Source organism: Camellia sinensis, chromosome 7, assembly GCF_055761805.1.
Source record: "Camellia sinensis isolate YWXY chromosome 7, ASM5576180v1, whole genome shotgun sequence".
Taxonomy (NCBI): domain Eukaryota; kingdom Viridiplantae; phylum Streptophyta; class Magnoliopsida; order Ericales; family Theaceae; genus Camellia; species Camellia sinensis.
Window position 1 is genome coordinate 29,011,944 of NC_138967.1, and position 22,814 is coordinate 29,034,757.

Here is a 22,814-nt window from a genome sequence, read left to right on the forward strand (position 1 = left end):
TCCTTATCTATATTGCTAGACCTATCCCAAAACCAATTGAGTGGTTTGCTTCCCACGGAAGTTGCAAATTTGATAAACCTTGGTTACTCTGATGTCTTGTACAACTTGTTATCTGGTGAAATTCCCAGGTATGTCATCTATTAAGAAAATACAGCAGTGAAGAGTCTATAGCACTTGATGTCTCCATTCAACCTCTCTCCTCACTTCCTCTACTGAGACCAGAGTGAGAACAGAGACAGAGATCAGGAATCCTACTCTCTCTCTCTCTCTCTCACACACACACACACATACACAAACACACACACACACACACACACACACACACACACACACAAATACACACACGCTATAGCACCCAATCGTAAGAGAAATCGATTTGATCAATCGATCTTCAAGTCAATCTCTATGTACAAGCTTGTAGAAGCGAGGTTGCACCAGAAAATGCCCAATTGGGAGCTGAAGAAGTGTTGCAACCATGAACAAGTGGTGTTCCTCTCCATCATTACTATCTGCACTGTGGTCATTCTTGCGGTGTCTATTTTTTTATCTTCAACTTTAAACCAAAATCACATTTTATTAAAGACCCATTTTCCTTTTAGACTCACTTAAATCTACATTTGATACAAATGTTTGTTTTTCAACTCCTTTATTAGTTCATAGAAGAGCAAGTAAGTGTTTTCCATGTGGGTGGAGTACGTTGTTTACCCCATTGATCAAATTTTTGAGGGGGCTTTTTGGATCAAATTGGTTTTGAAGCTGTGAAATGTGGGAGATTTTGGAATTATAAACTTTGTTTAATTCAAACAAGTGTTGAATTGGGGCACTTATAGCATTAATTTGTATACTGTACTTTTTGTGGTCTCTGGTTGTCTTGATCTACTAATCCAGGAAATCTATACTTTTGTAGTTTTGTTATAAAAACAACATAATTCAATGATTTTAGTATATGGGATACTTGTAGAAGGTTATTTTGTATGTCACTTTTAGAAGGTTATGCAACCAAACATGGACCTCATCTATGGAAGTTAATGATATCATTAACTTATTAATTTCCAAAAATGGAATATTTTCAAGACATAACTCTGATATTGTAAATGGACCTCATCTATGTCTAGATAGGCCAATACACTGATATGCAAGGGTCTATGATTAAAAGATAATGTCCCAGAAACTCTGAGTTGTCTTCTTTAATGATAAAAATGATTATGCAACCAAACATAGAAACCTTGAACAATCCAATTTTCATTAATAACTTGCTCCTACACCTTAGAGGAACTTGTTGAAGAAGTGTTGGTTTTCTTGGTGAATATTGGAGTAGCATTTGCAATTTTTTTGAGATCCCCCTGTTGAAGAAGTGTTGGTTTTCTTGCGGGTTTGCATCATTTAGATGTTTTCTCATATACTTTGATATGCAGGTGGAGGCAATTCAAGTTAATGCCGATGAAGGTGGATTTAAACAAACATGTGGTGGCATATATTGGGTGATCTTCCCAACTGGATGTTGTCCCTTGCTCATTCCTGATAAATTTTCTTTTTATTGCCAGAATGCAAAATGTGGAGAAGTGGTTTGGAAATACTCTTCAGATCTTGGGAGATGCTAGTGATCCTTAGCTAGTCACCTGAAAAGATACAAACACTCCTGTCGAGGGTGCTGGAATTAGCACTCTGACGGACAAGTCAGTTCAGACACTCAGGATAGCTTGTTTACTAAGTTAAGTGAAGTGATTCTTACATACCTTTCTAAATCTGTGGTTCTTGTATTTATACTTGCTTTTTGGGCCTCGGGGCCTGAGCCTACTTTTATCCCATTCCCCTTTTATTTATTCAGAGCTACAGATCTCCGGCTATTCGGCCTTCTTAACGTATTCAGCGTCCTAGTCACGCAATATGGAGCTGAATAGTATCTGATTTCTGGGGTACGCATCTTCCGACTCTTCTATTTATTCGGCTCCCACAATTGCCCCCCAAGCACTTTACCAACGACAGTTTGGCTGGTGTGCTTGGTTCCGAATTTCGAAAAGTCAGAGCCAAAATTCGGCGGTTGGCCTCATTCTCATGTGGATATCTAAGCGCACCCCTTTCGGTTGTCGTGTCGACTTCTCGCCCCATCGTACGTGTCTATTTATTGCGATTTAAAATTTTGACGTCCTTTCGAGTATGTATTTTATGACGCTCGTCGCTGGATTGCCTTTTTAATCGTCCCTGCAACTCTCTTCTCCGATATCCTCTTCGTCCTTTGTAAGTTCTGTCATTCCTTACTTTGAAGACTCTTTCTGGTTTATTCCTTCCTTGGCATATTCTTATAAACTGTAGGGTATAGTGAAACATTTAAAAGACCTTCTCTCGTCAGATCGAATTGCTGGCTTTAAACGTCATTTCTCCATTCCTGATGATATCTGTCTGTCGTTTGTGGCAGACGTCACTCTTGATATGGAGAGGGAGGACAAAACCACGATTGTCTTTCCTCTTTTGTCAATCGCAGAGGGTGGAGTCCGTTTTTTCCTTCACCCGTTTCTTAGGGCTGTGCTTCGCCATTGGGGTTTAATCCCTTCCCAATTCAATGTGAATTTCTTTAGAATTATAATGGGGGTTATAGCGCTTAACCGTCGCCTTAGAATTAACCTTGGCATTCCAGCCATCCAGCATTGCTATGCCTTGGTTAAGTCTTCTAGTCGGCACAGGCGTTTCTTCCTTAGGGCCAAGGATATCGACCATCAACTAATTACTATGCTTTCCAGTTCTGGGAAACGAGTTGATGATGTTATGGTCGTTGTCCAGGGTAATTGGGAATTTAACGAAGGGGAGGATCACGTCAACCCTATTTCTAGACGGAGGGGCGAGCCAGGTGGCCGATTGCCTTCTCGCTTTTATTATTTGTTCATTTTTGTTGTAAAGCCTCTTCTTTGAAATGTTACGGCTTGGTTTGTGCAGGGAACGATTTGAAGAAAGTCCTGTCTTCGATTGACGACGCTGTTCTTTCGAATATCAAAGTCGTGCTCAAGTATTTCGGCCGTCGAAGTCTTCAGAAACAATGGAGGACGACCCACGTTCTGCTTCGTTACGATCCGACGTATACAACCTTCTCGGTGACAGAAAATATCCCGGTTCTGGAGGGTGAAGATTCTCTTATCGCTCTTATGTTGTCTGACTTCAAAAACTTGAGGCAAGTTGGTTTTGAAAGGTCTGATTCGGAGCGGGATGTAGCTAATGTTACCGAATCAGATCAGTACGAAACCGAGTCTAACGAGGTATTGAATTCGGTCGATCCTCCATCCACTTCGGGCCAAGGGGATCTTTCGCTTGACGGCGTTTTTCACGACTTAGAGGATCTTTCCGCCGCAGGCCCCGAAGACATGGCCGGGTTAAGCCTGACAAAACTTGCCAGAAAGGTTGGCCGCGTGGCGATGAACGGAGGCCCTTCCGTCTGAAGTACCACCCGCCACCGAATCTCAACTCTACCTGCCTATTAGCGAATCAGAGTCCTTGTGCGTTATTGAGGTGGAGACGGCAAAAAATCAGGATGCCGAATCTACTTTGATCCTGCAGGCTGGCCAAGAAGTTGAGAAAGAAGCAGCGAAACGCCCTGCCGAGTTTGAGGCCGGCTCAGAAGAACAAGGCGGCAAACGTCCTCGATTAGAGGGATCGAATGTGATCGTTCCTTTTGTCATTCAGCCGATGATAAAAAACATGCCGGTTTCTTCTGATGCTTCGGCGCTTAAAGATCCAGAAGTCGCATTCAGCTTGGCTACGTCCGTGTCGTTGTCGTCTGACAGGGAGGCTTTCCGGGTGGAACCAGATCTGAATACGACAGCACTAGCTGCCCAATCGGCACTTTTGGTACATATTCAGACTTTGCTTCTCTTAATCCAAATACTGTTGAAGTTATGGTTTTAAATTCTTATTTTGCAGACCGTCGAAAGGATAGCCGATATAGGCCGTCGCCGTCGCGACGCCGTCAAACAGATTGGTTGTTTACGAAAGAAAGTTGAGGGCCAGAGGAGAAAGGTCGAGGTCGAAGCTTTGAGGGCGAACAAGGAAGCCTCAAGGGCCGAGGTCGAGGTGGAGAGGGCTCGTAGCGCGGATCAATTAAGATCGGATGCCGAGAAAGAGGCGGACGTGAGCAAAGTTGCGCTCAAATTGGCCCAAAAAGCGGTCTCCAGACTGGAGGCTGAGTTGGCTGAAATGAAGGCGGCGAAGGAAACAGCCGACTCGGAGGCTTCCAAAGTATTCGAGGCGGGGAAAAATGCTGGACTCGCCAAGTATTTGGACCAAGTCCCCAAGTTTGAAAATCGGGGAATCAACCATGGCTGGCACAAAGCCCTTGCTGCTGCTAAAGTTTCATTGATTATGCCAATACCATATGAGCAAGTGGATGTTGAGCCATTAGAGTTTGATTCCGATGACTGATCTGGGCGACTGACATAGTTTTTAGGATGTCGAATGTATTTTTATAGTTTTTAATTTGGTATTTTTCATGTGTTGTTACAGTCATAGTTTTTTGCTAGGCATTTTCATGCGGTCTTGTAGCTTTTTGTTTAGTAATTTGCGTATATAAAATTTCATGAGTTGTGCTCAACTTGCTAAGGAAAATGTTGTTGATGAATGATATTGCTTTCTGTTATGGTTAGATCGGCTGTTTAGCTTAGGTATTTAGCCGACCAGATTAGTAAATCTGCCCTTGCCTTAGCCAGGGCGCGAGCTTGCGAAGCCGAATGGGCCTAACTCGTGGGCTGGCTGAGGCACAGATTGATCAGCGCTTGCGCTTGAAAACATGGCCGACCAGATTAGTAAATCTGCCCTTGCCTTAGCCAGGGTGCGAGCTTGGGAAGCCGAATGGGCCTAACTCGTGGGCTGGCTGAGGTACAGATTGATTGGTGCTTGCACTTGAAAACATGGCCGACCAGATTAGTAAATCTGCCCTTGCCTTAGCTGGGGTGCGAGCTTGCGAAGCCAATGGGCCTAACTCGTGGACTGGTTGAGGCACAGATTGATCGGTGTTTGCGCTTGAAAACATGGCCGACCAGATTAGTAAATCTGCCTTTGCCTTAGCCGGGGCATGAGCTTGCGAAGCCGAATGAGCCTAACTTGTGGGCTGGCTGAGGCACAGATTGATCGGCGCTTGCACTTGAAAACATGGCGGACCAGATTAATAAATCTGCCCTTGCCTTAGCCAGGGCGCGAGCTTGGGAAGTCGAATCTTGGGAAGCCGAATGGGCCTAACTCGTGGGCTGGCTGAGGCACAGATTGATCGGCGCTTGCGCTTGAAAACATGGCCAACAAGATTAGTAAATCTGCCCTTGCCTTAGCCAGGGTGCGAGCTTGGGAAGCCAAATGGGCCTAACTCGTGGGCTGGACAATTGTTATCCGTCTTTTGACATTTGGGATTACTGACGTTGCCTCGGGAGAGCTGCTTACATTGAAGGATAAATGGGGCGGGTGCACGCTAGAGGCCTTACTTATTTCCATTCAGGCAACTTGGGAGGGACAAAGATTGGCTGAATTAGATGCCGCAATGAGTCGCAGTAGCGAGCCTATGCGTACGGGAAGAAGAACGTCCAAGAATCGGGAAACATAGCAGCCCCTTAGTCGTCGAAGCAGATCGCCCTGAAAGGACAAGCAACAACGGGGAAATTCTCCGCGCCCGCAACCGAGAATCGTGCCCGATGCGACGCCACGACTGTTGAGTTTTACAATTTTTGTGAGGAATAGAGCAATGACGGAGGCAAATTCTATCATTAAAGACCCAGGTGTGGCAGTCGAGTTCGCTCGACAGATCTTTCCGCCGGAAGTCCAACAATCGATGGTCAGACGTCAAGATTTCGAAGTATTTCGAGACGGCATACATGGGGCCGTGAAAGGACTATATAATGCTTACGAAGTCGGCATGCGTCTGTGGGAAGCGCGACGTGAAAGTGAGAAAAAGGACGAAAGGAATCGCAGTCTGGAGATTCGCGCGGAAAAGGCTGAGCGTGAGCTTCGGGAGCTGAAGAATGTTCAAACGAGCGCGTCGGTGGCGGCCAGTCAATCTAAATTGGTCTTTGAGGAGAGAGTGACCCAACGGACCACGGGTTATGAAAAGGGGTTTCAGGACGGCCTAAAGGTCGAGATAGAGAAGACCAAACGAGACCTTGCTGAGGAGGTCTGCCGATGCAAAAATGGTGGATTCAAGTACGGCTGGATCAAGGCCCTTCAAACCAAGAAAGCTCTCGAAGCCGTGGGCATTGATTCGGCTTCGCCCCTGTATCATCGTCACTACTTACCCTATTTTGATTTTGAAATTGAGAAGAGCGACGATGAGGGTGCCGAATAAATAGACATTTTTTTATTTTCAATGTTCGTATTTGGTCTTGAAATGTTATGTACTTAATTAAACGTATTATTTCAACTTACTGGCAAGTTTTGTGTTGCGTGGTGCAAATGTTTAAACATGCATTGACCGGCTCGAATTAAGAACAATTCTCAGTGAATATTTATTCGGCCAGTGAAGTGGTCCGAATGCATCTCTCACAAACACTCCGAATTCGAAGACTATTTTGGCCAATCATGATATCCACGAAGGGCGCTCCGAATTCGGAGTCTTAATCGGCCTTAAGAGGCTTAATTGGCCCTAAGATGTTATGCGCCAAAAGGGGCTCCGAATCTGGAGACTTTAATTTGGCCAATCGTGATATCCACGAAGGGCGCTCCGAATCCGGAGTCTTAATCGGCCTTAAGGTGTCATACACCAAAAGGGACTCCGAATCCGGAGACTTTAATTTGGCCAATCATGATATCTACGAAGGGCGCTCCGAATCCAAAGTCTTAATCGGCCTTAAGGTGTTATGCACCAAAAGGAGCTCCGAATCCGGAGACTTTATTTTGGCCAATCGTGATATCCACGAAGGGCGCTCCGAATCCGGAGTCTTAATCGGCCTTAAGGTGTCATGTACCAAAAAAGGGGCTCCGAATTCGGAGACTTTAATTTGGCCAATCGTGATATCCACGAAGGGCGCTCCGAATCCGGAGACTTAATCAGCCCTAAGGTGTTATGCACCAAAAGGGGCTCCGAATCTGGAGACTTTGTTTTGGCCAATCGTGATATCCACGAAGGGCGCTCCAAATTCGGAGTCTTAATCAGCCCTAAGGTGTCATGCACCAAAAGGGGCTCCGAATCCGGAGACTTTATTTTGGCCAATCGTGATATCCACGAAGGGCGCTCCGAATCCGGAGTCTTAATTGGCCCTAAGGTGTCATGCACCAAAAGGGGCTCCGAATCTGGAGACTTTATTTTGGCCAATCGTGATATCTACAAAGGGCGCTCCGAATCCGGAGTCTTAATCGGCCCTAAGGTGTCATGCACCAAAAGGGGGCTCCGAATCCAGAGGCTTTATTTTGGCCTTAGAAGGCTTAATCGGCCCTTAAAGGCTTGGGAGCGAGCTTGAGAAAACGAGAAGCTTTGTATTGCAACGGTGGAATATGTACAAGTATCAAGCCCATAGGTTGGGTCAATGATAGAATTTACGTAAATGTGTTGAATTCCAAGGCCGTGGCAGGCTTCTTCCTGACATGTCTGAGAGCCGGTATGCCCCTGTTCCTGCGATGGATTTTATCTGATAGGGGCCGTCCCAGTTTGGACCTAATTTTCCATCGGCCGGTCTCCGGCCGGCTGGAAGTACCTTCTTTAGGACCAACTCTCCTGGCGTGTATTGGCGCAATTGAACTCGCTAATTATATGACTTGGCGAGCTGCTGCTGATATCGTGCCATGGATGCCAGGGCGCGGTCTCTTTGTTCTTCGATTAGAATCAGATCCAGGGCAAGCATCATGTCGTTTCAGCCCGTATCAAAAACTTGCGATTTCAGAGTTGGGAGACCGATTTCCAGGGGTAAGATTGCCTGGGTTCCAAAGCATAGAGCAAACGGCGTTTCTCCAGTGGATCTCCTCGGCATAGTACGATGAGCCCACAACACACTCGGCAATTCTTCGATCCATTTGCCTTTAGCTTTTTCCAGTCTCTTTTTGATGCCGTCCAAGATGGATTTGTTAGAGGCTTCGACTTGACCATTGCTTTGGGGGTAGGCCGGTATAGAGAAGTAAGACCGAATGCCATATTTGCTGCATAACTCTCGATATACGCCACAATCAAACTGGGTGCCATTGTCTGAGATGAGAGCTCTCGGAATGTTGAATCGTGTTATGATGTTTCTCCATACAAAGCGTTTAATGTTGGCATCTCGTATATGTGTTAAAGCCTCCGCTTCGACCCATTTTGTGAAGTAATCTGTCGCGACGATTAAGAATCGCTTGTTCCCTGGGGCCCTCGACAATGGTCTTACGATATCAAGTCTCCACTGAGCAAACGACCAGGGGCTGGTGATAGAGTTCAACCCTTCGGCAGGCAGATGAGTTAATGGGGAGAACTTTTGGCACTGTTCGCATTTTTTTACATAGCTCTCCGCGTTAGCTCTCATTGTCGGCCAATAATACCCTTATGTTATAGTTCGATGGGCCAGGGAGCGTCCACCAGAATGGGCACCACAACTGCCCTCATGTATCTCTGTCAGAAGCTCCTCCACTTTGTCGGGGTGCACGCATTCCAAATATGGACCAGAGAGGGACTTTTTATAAAGCCCTCCTTGCGGATCCAGATAGTATCACAGGGCTTTATTTCGCAGCTTGTGTGTTTTTTTTTTTGTCCTTTGGGAGTTGTTCAGAAGAGAGGAATGCAGCAATGGGGTCCATCCAGCTTGGTGCGGATTTTATAACGTTGACATGGATTTCCTCCGAAGGGCCAATACTCGGCTCCGGGATGAAACCTACTTCGATGGTCCGTTTGATCTCAGAATTGATGGCGGAGGCTAGGCACGCCAAGGCATCCGCGTGTGGGTTCTAGTCGCGTGTTATTTGGTTCAGTTCGTGATGGTCAAATTTTGCCAGTAAGTAATTGGCCGTTTTCATGTAGGCCGCCATACGGTCGTTTCTTGCTGCGTACTCCCCCTTTAGCTGACTGATTACCAATTTTGAATCACAAAACACAAGCAGACGCCGAGCGCCGAGAAGGCGCGCATTTCACAGACCGGCTAGAAGGGCTTCATATTCGGCTTCGTTATTTGATGCTTCGAAGCCAAGCTTGACGGCCTGCTCAATTACTACGCCGTCTGGAGACATGATTACAACTCCGGCGCCGCTGCCCCTTTGGTTAGACGATCCATCGCAGTATAATTGCCAAATATCCCCGACATAAATTCTCTAGTTCGGCTTTGGTCGAACTTCAGCCTTTGGTCGAACTTCGTCAAGTTTGAGGTTGGTAAGCTCGTCGGTGAATTCGGCAACAAAGTCGGCCAACACCTACCCCTTGATTGCGGTTTTAGGTAAAAACTGAATGTCGTATTGGCTAAGTTCAAGAGCCCATTTTAAAACACGTCCTGATGCTTCTGCACTCCGTAGTACTGATTGGAGGGGATAATCTGTTAGCACCCTAATGCTATGTCCCTAGAAGTAATGCATCAGTTTTCTTGCCGCCATGACTAGGGCTAAGATGAGTTTTTCCAGCGCGGCGTCAGCCATTGCCTTGCTCACATAATACACTGGTCGTTGCTCCCCCTCCTCCTCTTTTAGTAGTACGGCGCTGACATCCCTATCAGAAACTGCCAGATATAGAATGAGCGGGTCACCAGCGACGGGTGTTGTCAAGAGAGGTACTGAGCGGAGGTAGGTCTTGAGTCCGTTGAAAGCTGTTTCGCATTCGGCGGACCATTCAAAAGCCTTACCCTGCCGTAGAGTTTGAAAGAATTGTCGGCAGCGATCTGTAGACCGACTGATGAACCTGTTGAGTGCAGCGGCCATCCCCATCAACTTTTGGACTTCTTTTACTGAACGGGGGGAGCTGAGTTCCAAGATTGCTGTGACTTGCCTCGGGTTGGCTTCGATTCCTTGGTGATTGACGATGTAACCCAGAAATTTGCCAGAGCCGATTCTGAACGCACACTTGGAAGCGTTCAGTTTCATTCTGTATTTGCGTAAGATGCTGAATGCCTTTTCTAGATCGGCTATATGATTCTGTTCTTCTTTGGACTTGACCACCATATCGTCGATGTATACTTCCATAGTGTGGCCGAATTGCTCTTTGAATATGGCGGTGACCAGTCTTTGGTAGGTTGCCCCTATATTCTTCAGCCCAAAAGGCATAACTTTGTAGCAGTAGATTCCTCTTGGGGTGAGGAATGCGGTTTTGTCCTGGTCATCTGAATGCATGGCGATTTGATGGTAGCCTCTGTAAGCATTGAGGTAGCTCATGTGTTGATGGCGTGCCGTCGCATCGACAAGCTGGTCGATTCTGGGTAGAGGAAAACAGTCTCTGGGGCAAGCTTTGTTCAGATCCGTGAAATCGACGCACACTCGCCAAGTCCCATTCTTTTTCTTCACCACCACTGTATTGGAGAGCCACGTAGGGTAAGTGACTTTTCTAATTGCCCTGGCGTCAAGCAGTCTGTCTACCTCTTCAACAATGGCGGCAGTGTGCTCCGCGGCTGACCGTCGGCCTTTCTGAATGATCGGCTTACATTTGGAATCGACATTCAGATGGTGTTGTGAAACTGACGGGTCTATTCCCAGCATTTCGTACGGAGTCCACGCAAAGACGTCGAGGTTGTTGAGCAAGAAAGAGATCAGCTGCTGCCTATCGGCCTGATTCAGAGAAGCGCCGATCATGAAGAACTTCTCTGGGCTTCCATCGATGTCAACTCAGTTTAAACCTTCCATGGCCTTCTTATTTGGATGCCGCCCAACGTCATCAAGGATCTCCCGATTCGGCACCTCAATGGAGTTTACTTGCAGTTCCTTTGGCGTTTTGGCAGCAAGGAGATAACATGCTTGTGCCGATTTTTGGGAGCCGCGGATTTGCTCAATGCCGTGTTCTGTTGGTAAACGTAGTAGTTGATGATAGGTTCTTGGGACGGCCTGCAAGGTATGCAACCACGATCGCCCCATGATGAGATTGTACGGCAATGACAGCCTGATGACCAAGAATTCCACATCCACCGTTCTGGAACCTGTTCGAACGGGTAAGCTGATCTTGCCCAATGGGTAATCTGGATTGGCATTGAAGCCGAATAGTGGATAAGGAGCCGGAGTCAGGTCTGACTCGTTGAATCCGAGTTTGATGAAGGTTTTATAATACATAACTCCGAAGTACTGCCCTGGTCAATAAGAATGCGTTCGACGGTGAACCGGTTTACGCGTAGCTCAACAACCAATGGATCGATGTGAGGGAGTGTTAAGCCGATCAAATCAAAGTCGTCAAAGGTGATACTTGGCGTTTCTCGGAGCCGCTTTGCTGGCGTGAGTTGCTGTTGGGGCCTGGATGTGATTGGATCGCATGCACGGCCGGGGCTGCTGGCAGGCTGTATATCATGTGGACGGTGTCAAGCAGAAATGCATCCTTCGGAAGGGCAGGTATTTTGATCGCACTCCTCCGGACGCATTGTTGGAGACGTTCGTCCTTTGCCAACTTCTCAAGATGATCTGTTGAGGCATAACGGCCGTCAGTTTCTTGCTGTCGGGCTCGAGATCGTCGGTCATCTGCCTTCGGGGGTCGCTCAGAAGCCTGGCTCACTGTTTGTTTGGATTTTGCTATTTTCGGGGCCAGATCGCGACGAAGGCGTTCGTTCTCAGCGATGATGTTGTCCAACCTCTGTTTGGTTTGCCTAGCTTGTGCCATGGTCGCTTGTATTGCCTTTTGCGTTGGGTTTGAAGATGAGCAGAGGTCTAAGGCAAGTCTTGCTGCGATGGTCTTTGGTCCAAGCGAGTTTGCTGGAGTGAGATCATCTCTCTGTGTGGTCTCGTTAGTGGCTATTGGAGGATCTTCAGTCACGCCTGCCATGGATGTATTTGAGTATTCCCACAGACGGCGCCAATTGTGGAGAAGTGGTTTGAAAATACTCTTCAAATCCTGGGAGACGCTAATGATCCTCAGCTAGTCACCTGAAAAGATACAAACACTCCGGTCGGGGGTGCCGGAATTAGCACTCCGATGGACAAGTCAGTTCAGACACTCAAGATAGCTTGTTTACTAAGTTAAGTGAAGTGATTCTTACATACATTTCTAAATCTGTGGTTCTTGTATATATACTTGCTTTTTGGGCCTGCCTACTTTTATCCCATTCCCCTTTTATTTATTCGGAGCTACTGATCTCCGGCTATTCAGCCTTCCTAACGTATTCGGCATCCTAGTCACGCAATATGGAGCCGAATAGTATCGGATTTCTGGGGTACGCACCTTCCGACTCTTCTATTTATTCGGCTCCCACACAAAACTATTATTTTCATGTGACAAAATGCATTTTTGGAACATGCCAAGCATCCTTGACTTCCATGTTACTGAGTTATAATGCGCCCACATTATTCACCATGTTTGCTCAAGCTTTTTTATATTGTTGTTTTTGATTGACAAGAAGTTTCTTTTGACATTTTCAAACATATCTTTGGAACTGGCTCACATTGTTTTTAATTTCTCACTTTTTTTTTTTTTTTTTTTTTTGTATTGTACTTCTTGTATTATTAAACTTATTTTTAATTTTTCAGTCTTTTCAGATGTTTAATTCAATGTTTTATGTTATCATCTTGATGTTATAGGTTTTGTTGGTGAGCTGCATCCTGACAGGAATAGTAATAACAAGAAGCATGTGCTTTACACACATAAAAACATTATTGTTAAATACAACAAGGATCAGGTCCTTTGCTTATGAACTATTTGATTTTTGATTGAGAATTGTGAATTTAATTTTTAGATATGTTATTTTGTGGGTAATGTTAAAACATCATTTGTGGATATGTTATTTTATGGGTAATGGTGATTGGATATTAAAATGAACGGGAAAGTGAATTAATGTTGAATTTACTATTTGAATGAGAGTTATTATTTCATATTAATGCTATTTAGTTTTATTACAGGTATTTTTTTTAGTTCAATCACATAAAATTAGCATAATTTTTTTAAAAAAAAAAAGATATCACGGCGTTTTTGAAAAACGCCACCTAAACTCTAAAGTTAATGGTCAGTTTTTAAAAAAGAAATGACAGCGTTTTGAAAACGTCGCTAAAACCATAGTGACGTCATAATACCATTAGGGTGGGACATTTGGAGGCATTCTATAGTAATATAGCGACGTTTTTTAAACGCCATAAAGCTACAGCGACGGCCGCAGTGTCGGCGCTTGGTACTAAACGTCATAAAAAGAATTAGCGACGTTTATTGTACCTATTGCGGCGCTTTTTAAATGCCACAAAATGTCATTTTTCCAGCAGTGATTATTAACTTGGAAAGCCAACTTCACATGGTGTGGATACTCAACAATTACTTTCCCTCGTATTTCCATTACAATATAGCTAGAGCCAAAGCAAGCCTTTAAGTATTCTAATTTTTTGATAGCAAAACGATTAATACTCGGACTTAATTTCAGACAATGTGGCAAGGCATGGATGGGTTAAGAGGTCCTGCCTGTTCAGGTACAGGTTACTACTTAAAGAGAAAGACATTATTTGGGAGTCCTAATCATGAGGGCATGTGTATTTAGTTTGAGAAGCATTACTATATATATGATCATTAACAGATGAACAATTAATATAATACAAGACTCACTTTTCAATACTTTTTTCTTTTTTCAGATGTTTTCCTTAATGAACCTGAAAGTAATTTTGGTTTGTCTAGCAAATTCACTGCTTCATTGAAGGGTATAAATGAACAAGAAGCCAATGGGATAGGACTGCTATCAGATATTGTTTCAGAAGAAGCAAGGAACTTGGCTTCTTGCACATTTGAAAATGGCACAAAATGGGAAAAAGAGGCAAGTACAAAATCTTACTGCAATGTTTTGAGTCATTCTCAAACATAATAATACACTTTTGATGATGGTGAAGTTCTTGTTTCTTGGTAACAGATAGGTTATTCTTATGATAGCTTGTTGGAGAGTACGTTCACGGGGTATCTTTTGCACTCTAAAGGTTGGCGTTCCATTTATCTTTATCCAAAAAGACCGTGTTTCTTAGGTTGTACCACCATCGACATGAAGGACACCATGGTTCAACAAATGAAATGGAGCTCGGGATTGCTTCACGTTGGTCTTTCAAGGTTCAGCCCTCTCACATATGGTATGTCAAGGATGTCTACGCTTCAAAGCATGTGCTACGGAAACCTGACATTTATATACCTCCAATCATTTGCTTTCTTGTTATATGGAACTATTCCTCAGTTGTGCCTTCTGAACGGTATTCCCTCGTATCCCAAAGTATGTTCTAATTACATTCTTTATTTTCTTGATTTCGTATTTTAAAATGATGGTTTGACAATCACATTATTGTATAAAGGCAACATATAAATTTATTCCATATGCATAATCTCATGCTTTGGGGAACTAGGACTTGGGTTTGAAAGGGCCTCATTTGTAACCATTACATGGTACAAAGGATGTCAAGCCTTTTCATACTCGACAAGGTGAACTAAGAAATGGTAAATATGGTAACTGAACACTGTTTATTTGGAAAATGATACCATGTAGTTAATTAAGGCCCATCAGTCCAAATCATTCAATTAAAATATAACTGGGTTAAGTTTGAAACACATTAATTCGAATCTAAAATAGCATAAGGGTTAGATTTATTATTTTCATCAATAAGCTTGTTAAGTACTTTGAAAAATGATAGTCTTAATCTGCTTTGCTCACAATAGTTCAAAAATGATATTGGGGAAAATTTATTACTTTTTGAGAATTTCCCGTGAATTTGTTCTGCTCACAATAGTTCAAAAATGATTTTGGATTACATTTGAGGAATTCCTTATTTAAGAAATTTTTAAGGTTTTCTTGGTGAGTTTTAGGTGACATTAAGGCCTCGTTTGGCAACCGAACTTTTTAGCCAAAAAGTTACTAAATTAGCCAAAAAGCCAACAACCCATACCAAAAAGTCAAAGATTCTCATTTCTCTCTACTTTTTGCACATCTTTTCGTAAAAAGCCAAAAAGTTATCCCAAACATATTAGTTTTTTTTAGTTCATATTTTAGCCAAATAACCAAAAAGTTACTAAATTAGCCTGTTCCCAAACGAAGCCTAAGTGATTTAAAGATTGAGATACACTTTAGTAACAGCCAAATTGAGTCTCACTATAAGAAATCAATTTTTTAGGGATAAATTTATTCCATTCCTAAAAATGTAATATTTGTTGAGAAAAACTTTAGCCAACAATTTTTTCCGTCATGAAGTTTGTCCCAAATGACCCATTCGGAAAAGTCAAAAAATGACTTTTAGAGACAAAATTTTGAATTTGTCACTATAAATAGACTTTTAGAGATAAAAATATGTGGTTACAAAAAGTTTTGATTTTGAGACAACCAAAATTTGTCTCTAAAAGTCTAATTATAGTCCAACAAACGAAGTAGTTATGGAGACAAAAATTAATTTTTGAGACAACAGAAATTGGTCTCTAACAGTCTAGTTTTTGGGACAAATGAAAGTGGTCTCTAAAAGTTTTAGTTTTTGGAACAAATGAAAGTGGTGTGTAAAGGTTATAATTTTTTTGAAAGACAACTAAAATTGGTCTCTATGATAATAAAAAAAACTAAAATTGGTCTCTAAAAGTTTGTTTGTTTTTTTTTTTTTTTTTGGTTGTAACAATTTCTCTAAAAATATTAGTATGAATATCAACTTATATTCCTTTCTTGATTTCTCAACAACCAAACAGAAAATATCAAACATATCACCAGACCATCTATTTATCTCCAAATTAAAATTCAACTACACGGGAAAAAAAAATGCTCATCACATTCAAAGAGGCTTAATCAAAAGATATTTCAATAACAAATAAATACCATGATCTGATTTATTAGTATGTAATATCTTGATTATATATCATAAACTGACAGAGATTTCAAAAGTATCATTTCCAATTTATAAGGTTAGTGCCATAAGCATTGTTCGTAGCATTCAACTATTCAATGAACAGATTGTAATTGGAGTTATATCTACCTACATAACAAAACATCTCAACTCATCGCATCTTCTTTTCAATGGCTTCGTTGAAATGGCATTCAAAATCTAGCAGAGAGCTCTCAAGCTTCAAATCAACGTAAGCTTGCAGGACCTGCATAGAATAGGCCAAATTCTAAAATAGATTACCAATTAAAAATTATCCAATGATAGATTAATTTAATAGATTGCAATTTAATGTGCCAATTGTAGTATCTGCAGCAATCACACATAAATCTTAGTACACAAAGCCGCCCAAAATTCACTATCAATATTCAAGAGTTAACAAAGATTAAACTAAATCAACTTGCTACAAAAATTTGAAAATATTTTCTACAATTAAAATATTAAATAAAGTATAAATTATAAATAAGTGATACCCTAAAAAATAATTAGTGGAATATCACCAACTATATATGCCTTGTTTGGATCTTACATTCAAAAGTTGTTCTTTTATATTATTCTGTGGTCCATGGTTAAAAAAACAATCACTGGCTGATTAAAGGCCTATATGAGAAAATAGAGAGTCATCACAGGTGTTGTTTAGGTCCCAAAGGCCTAGATATAGGTTTTCTTTTACCTACTTTCCATCGTATTCATTTGCTCTTCCTAAGCTTTGGTTCAAAAACGAAGTAAAGGACAAGAAAGATGGAAACATAAACAATCAAATTGTCAAATTAGAACCCATTTTACCTTTTCTCAATGATTCAAAACACAATGTAAAAAGTTTTTGATTAGCAATAATCACAATAAACAAAGTAAAATGAAGAACACAAAATAAACTTGCCATAGGAACCAGCTATGCTACAGCAAAGCACTTCAAGAGAATCAGATTTACCTCCATAATGCACCTAATTATTTAAACCCCAAGATACATTGCAACATTGAGCCATAGACTCGTACTGGGATACTTACAAATATTTGTAATACAATCCTATATCGGTTAATATGTCGATATTAAAAGTCTAAAATTTGATGCGGGTGAACTGATAATAAATATTGGCTGATATCCATTGAAGAATTACTAATATACTTGAATCTACATGAAATAACTAGTTAACATTGAGCAAAAATTCAAAAGAAACCAAAAGAGAAACTTGTTAACCCTAAAAATCAACTGATTTAATGACTAAAATCTCGAAACTAAGGTAAAAGAAAATCATAAGACAGTACACAATAATAAACTTAGGGTTTCAATTGAGTGCAATAATAAGTAATAACCAAGCCAAGGCAAGTGGGTTGCTTCAGACCAGAAGTAGATTTTGATTTCTTTCAGTGACTTTTCACTCACTATAATATGGAGGTGTAGGGGTCTAAAGAAAAATGGCTTTTACGGGATAAACCAAAAAGACCTTTTTCACTAATCTTTGTTTCTAGGCTTTATGCCACTCTCACCGCATTAACTTGAACAAGAGTAAAGATATGTTTAACCTAATAATGTACACATTTTATTAGGCACACCCATGCAAGTGTAAAAAAGTAGAAAATTGGTTAATCCTAAAATTACTCTAGAGACCGTACAATTTTATGGATATCTATGACAAAACAATTTGATCCAAGTATCAAATTTAATTGTTCTCTGCTCCTATATTTTCTTTCCCATTTCCAAATTTAAACTCATTACTCTTTGAGAAATTGCAAGTCTCTTTCTCAATAGGCCATAAGAAATAAAAAAAAAAAAAAAAACCTTCCATCATGATTTCAGTAACTTGCACAAGTAGTCTACTCCAATTGTAAAGAATAAATCCTGAGTTTAACCTTGACATTGCATTTGACATAAATAATTACCCATGATTTCTAGGTGATAGAGTACACAGGGTGAGTTGAATGTGAAATTGTTCTCTTCACTCCATCATGGCTTCACATTAATAGAGCATCAGTTGGATGATCTATGATGGACTGAGACCTAGATTGGATATGATCCTCATCATTACATGAATGAAATAAGAGATTTCAATGGTCTGTAAATGTAGTAAATGTAGATTACTACATCCACGCATCTATATTAGTTCTCAAAAAAAAAAAAAAAAAAGAAAAGAAAAAAAGTATCCATAGTGACAAAACAATTATAAACAATTGACTTCAAATTTTACATCCATATATTATGCATTGAAATAGAGAGATCTCCATTCACTTCAATTCCAACAAACCATGTAATGGAGAGAATCCAAATTTGCAAATAGAAACCTCAATTTTTTCCACTCAAATCTTAGAATGTTAAAAGCATCCAAGAGGCTGCTGTTACATCAAATCGATTATACAGATACATACATGGTAGTCGATTATCATATTCATTTTCATTTTCTAAGTCCCATTCATAAGTTGATTATAATATATATGATAGGCGATTCATAAATATGATAGGCGATTATCAAATAAGTTGATAATATATGGTACCTGATCGGAATCGCTACCGGAGATTCGCCAGGAAATCGGAGAATCGAGAAGAGATGAGGTGGCAACGGAGCGATCCAGTCCATGAGAGAGATGCTATAAGACAATGATGAACCATAGATCAGAAGTAATCAACGAGATTTGTAGAGAAGAACCATTGAGTTCATATATCGAATTCGTAGAGAAGAGATATAAGAAAAAAATTAGGGATTTGAGAGAGAGAGAGAGAGAGATTATGAAACCTGTTGTTTTTTTTTGTTTTTGTTTTTGATAGTCTCGACTATGAGTTCAAAAATTAATATATAAAATACAATAATATATGATTTGAGTTTATTAGGGACCAACTAAAATTATAGGGAAAAGTGACTAATCCTTTTACAACCAAATAAATTTGTCTATAAAATGTAACAACATGAATAAATATATATATATTTAAATTATTTCATTTTATCCTTAAAAGTATAATTTTTGTAGACAAATTATTTTTGTCTCTAAAAATTTATCTTTAAAACCTTAATTTCTTGTAGTATCTAGATGATATTTTGATTGCATTCGAGTATTGACGCATACCTTCTGTTTAATTAACTTATGTTCTATGCCAAATTTATTTATTTATTTTTATTTTTTTTATTTTTTCATGCTACTCTCATGGCAACAACCTCCCATCCATTTCAATTGTTGTTTCAGATTTCAAACCCATGGTTTGTAGCGTTTGCGAGTGTATATACATCCGCCCTTTGTCAACATTTATATGAAGTCCTCTCTAGTGGTGGCTCAATAGGAACATGGTGGAATGAACAGAGAATTGGGAAGATAAAATTTGTCACAGCATGCTTGTTCGAATGCTTAGATTTCTGATGAAGTGGGTAGGCATTACCAAAGCGAGTTTCAGGCTGGCGAACAAAGCCATTGATCAAGAAAAGCTCAAAAAATATGAGAAAGGAAAATTTGACTTCAAGGGAGCTGAGATTTTCATGGTGCCTTTGACAATATTAGTCATATTGAACAATGTATGTTTCATCGGGGGAGCGAAAATGGTGATTACTGAGAGAAATTTTGGGGAGATGTTTGGATAGATTTTTCTTTCATCATCGATTCTAGTTCTCAGTTATCCTATACTTGAAGGATTGATACAAAGGAAAAGCATGTGAAGGTTTTGAGGTCATAACATTGCCTCCTTTTTTTTTTTTTTTGTGTGTGTGTGTGTGTGTTTGTGATTAATTACACTCCAAACCCTCAACTATTGGTGAATATTACTCATTGTAAGCTCCTTATTTATGAATCCACACATATTGACCTCCTTAATTGTAAAAATATATCACTTAGACTCTTTCCGACCATCTCCAAAATGAATATATTTGTGTGATTTTCATAATTGAGAAAATTAATACATACAGGTTCATAAATGAGGGGCTCTTGGTGTAATTAACTTTTTTTTAATTGAAAAATTACAACTTTGTGTGTTGTTTCTTCTATATAAACTACATCTCCTCTTGGAAAATGGAGATTGTTATACCATATTGGAGTGAAATGTAATGTAAAGATTTTCCATAGTACTTGGAAGAAGACAATTTGGTCATGTTTGATTCATAAGATTAATAGTGAAATATTAATAATTCTATTAAATTAGTGTAGTATTTATTATCTAATTGGATTAATAATCCTACTCCTACCCCATTACTAATAATCTTATAAATTGTTAGATTAATTATCCATTAGATTAATAATTTTAAACCAAAATATTAAAACAAACATAGGATAATTGGGCCCACAAATTAATAATTCTAATCTTATACTCTAATCCACCCAATTAAACCTACCCTTTGGGTTGTCGGTAATACAAAGATTTCAATTTGAGTTGTCAGTAATACCGTTGGACACGTAGATAGTATAATTTTGTAAAAACATTTTAGAATATGTAAAAATTGTATTGTGATATATATATATATATATATATATATATATACATATATAAATTTTTGCATATTTCTTTCTTTGTTGTCGTCAGCATGATCCTTTCAAATATATTTATGAATGACATGGTCTAGTCATGACAAATTTCTGCATTTCATTTTACATTACTATTTGTTTGTAGGAACAAATGAAAAATAATGGCACGTTCTTATTGTTTTTTACAAGGGTAGATTACACATTCAAATGAATTCAAATCATATTATTTAGACATTATTTGGACTAGAAAATGGGTCTATAAAATAGATTTATATGTCATTTTTCATATTTTAATTATTAAAAGTGTCATTATTATATTTTTAGCGACAAAATTAGACATAATGAGTTATTATATATCTTTGAGATCAAAATTTTAGTGTAAAAACAGTAAACATGGCATGACCATTTCTAAATAATTTTTATAATAAAATTTTCACTTTTTAAGGACCGAAAATTGTCCTAAAATTTTTATTTATTGTAGAGGATGATGATGATCGTAGCAAGTTTTGAACAATGACATATTTTAATATCAAGTATCAACTTTACTCAGTGTGCCAAAAGCTAATGTGACTTTTGGCATTACCATTTCACGTCAATTTTGACATGAAAATCCCTTGATGCCTTTTATTTATTTATTTATTTATTATTTTTTGTCTTCAATTAAAGCATCTAACAGCACAATTTTGTGACAGATTGTGATTGTCAATAAACCCACGTTATGTCGTGACTTTTTTATATTTTATTTTTTGTTTTGTTACCAACGGTAGCATTCTTAAAAAATGGTAATATTTTTTTTAATTTTAATTCAAAATCAGCAACCTGTATGTCTTTATTTCCGTTGTAAACAAAAAATATTTTATTTATTATCTATAAATTTGAAGGAAATAATTGGTAAAAAATCCACTCTAACAATTGCCTAAGGCATTAGGTTTAATGGATATTTTTTTGTTGATGAGAGGTTTATCCTTTATAAAATAATTTAGTGAGACATCCTTGAGAACATTTTGTTTCCAATTTTATTCCTTGACTTTTTTTTTATTATCTATTTGACTTTTCGTTGACTATCTATTTAAATTTATATCTATCTTTTCAACTTTTTTCCATCTGTTTAAATTTTTTTGTCTATCAATTCAATTTTTTTACCATATCTATTCAAATTTATAGCTATTTGTTCAAATTATTTTCCTACTTGTTCATTTTTGTATCTGTTTATTTTTATCTCAATCTATCTGTTTAATTTTAAATAAATATAAGCCTTTTAGAGAGACAAGAGAGTGATCTGTTCAAATTCACAAACATTATTTTTGCTATCTGTTGTATTGGATGAATGATTTTCATTACAAATTTCAATTCGTTTGCGATTCTGCTTCGCAAATCTAGTTTGACTTCGATCCGAATCACGTGACCTATTTTTGACTTCAATCCGAAGCCTACTACATATATATTTTATATATAATATATAATATTATCATCAGTGGTGATTAGTAACTCTAAAAGTAGAGCTCTATATAGAGTTCTACTGAGCTGGCATCTTCAAAAAAAAAAAGAAAAAAGAAGTTAAGTCAAAATATCACATCAAAATGGGACCCACACTTTGTCATCTCATTAGAACTGCTTTAGAGCTCTGAAACATTTTTCATATTATTATATTGTCTTATTTGTTCTCATGCAGGTTGAATTGCCTCTAGAAGGCAAGCCAAGAAAGCAAAGCAATGGGAAATGAGGAGGAGGCAGAGGCTAAGCAAGCCAAGGGAAGAAAGAGAGAAGAAAGAAAGGAAGGGAAATTGAGACAGTATAATTTGTATATATTAGAGTGTGGTAGTTATATGGGTGTTAGGAACTAATATTTTCTTCTTAAGGTAAAGATGAAACTCTAGCCAAGTAATTAGGGTTTATTGTATTTAGTATTTTTAGTTTTGATTTGATTTGAATAAATTGTGTAACTTTCATATATTTTTTTGCAATAAATGTTTTATTCAAATCATGATATATAATTGTTTTTACTACTGTGTATTAAAATTGTTAGACGAGTCATACCTAGTAAGATGGGTCGTGTATCAACCTTAGTTTAGTTTAGTTTAGTTTAGTTTAGTGGTAACGGTCTGTACTAAGCGAAAATGATTCGTGACTTTCTGATTATAATATACAAATCCTTTTGACGATGTATGATCAGGTTACATCATTTTATCCAAATTAATGATTTTCTGAAAACTAATACAATGACTCCTTATTATAAGGTTACTGGTGGATTCAAAATTTTGAGATATTTCTTATTTGATTTTATGTTTTATTATCTTAATTAGTTTTAATTTTAATATTTTCAAAATCTATTTTTGTAATTACTTTAATTATTATTTTTGAATCAACACAACTTGATTAGTCCCGGAGGATCGACACTTGATCTTAACAGCTGTTCTACGAAGTAGTAGTTATTATCGTTTGGGAAGAGCTCATTTGGGCTCTTTTGGCTCTTT

At 39.1% G+C, this 22,814-nt stretch overlaps 1 pseudogene; it reads left to right on the forward strand.

Moving 5' to 3' along the window:
• LOC114260778 (quillaic acid 3-O-glycosyltransferase CSL1-like) overlaps positions 1-19,541 on the forward strand; it is a 44,101-nt pseudogene extending 24,560 nt beyond the window's left edge.
• The last annotated feature ends 3,273 nt before the right edge of the window (positions 19,542-22,814 follow it).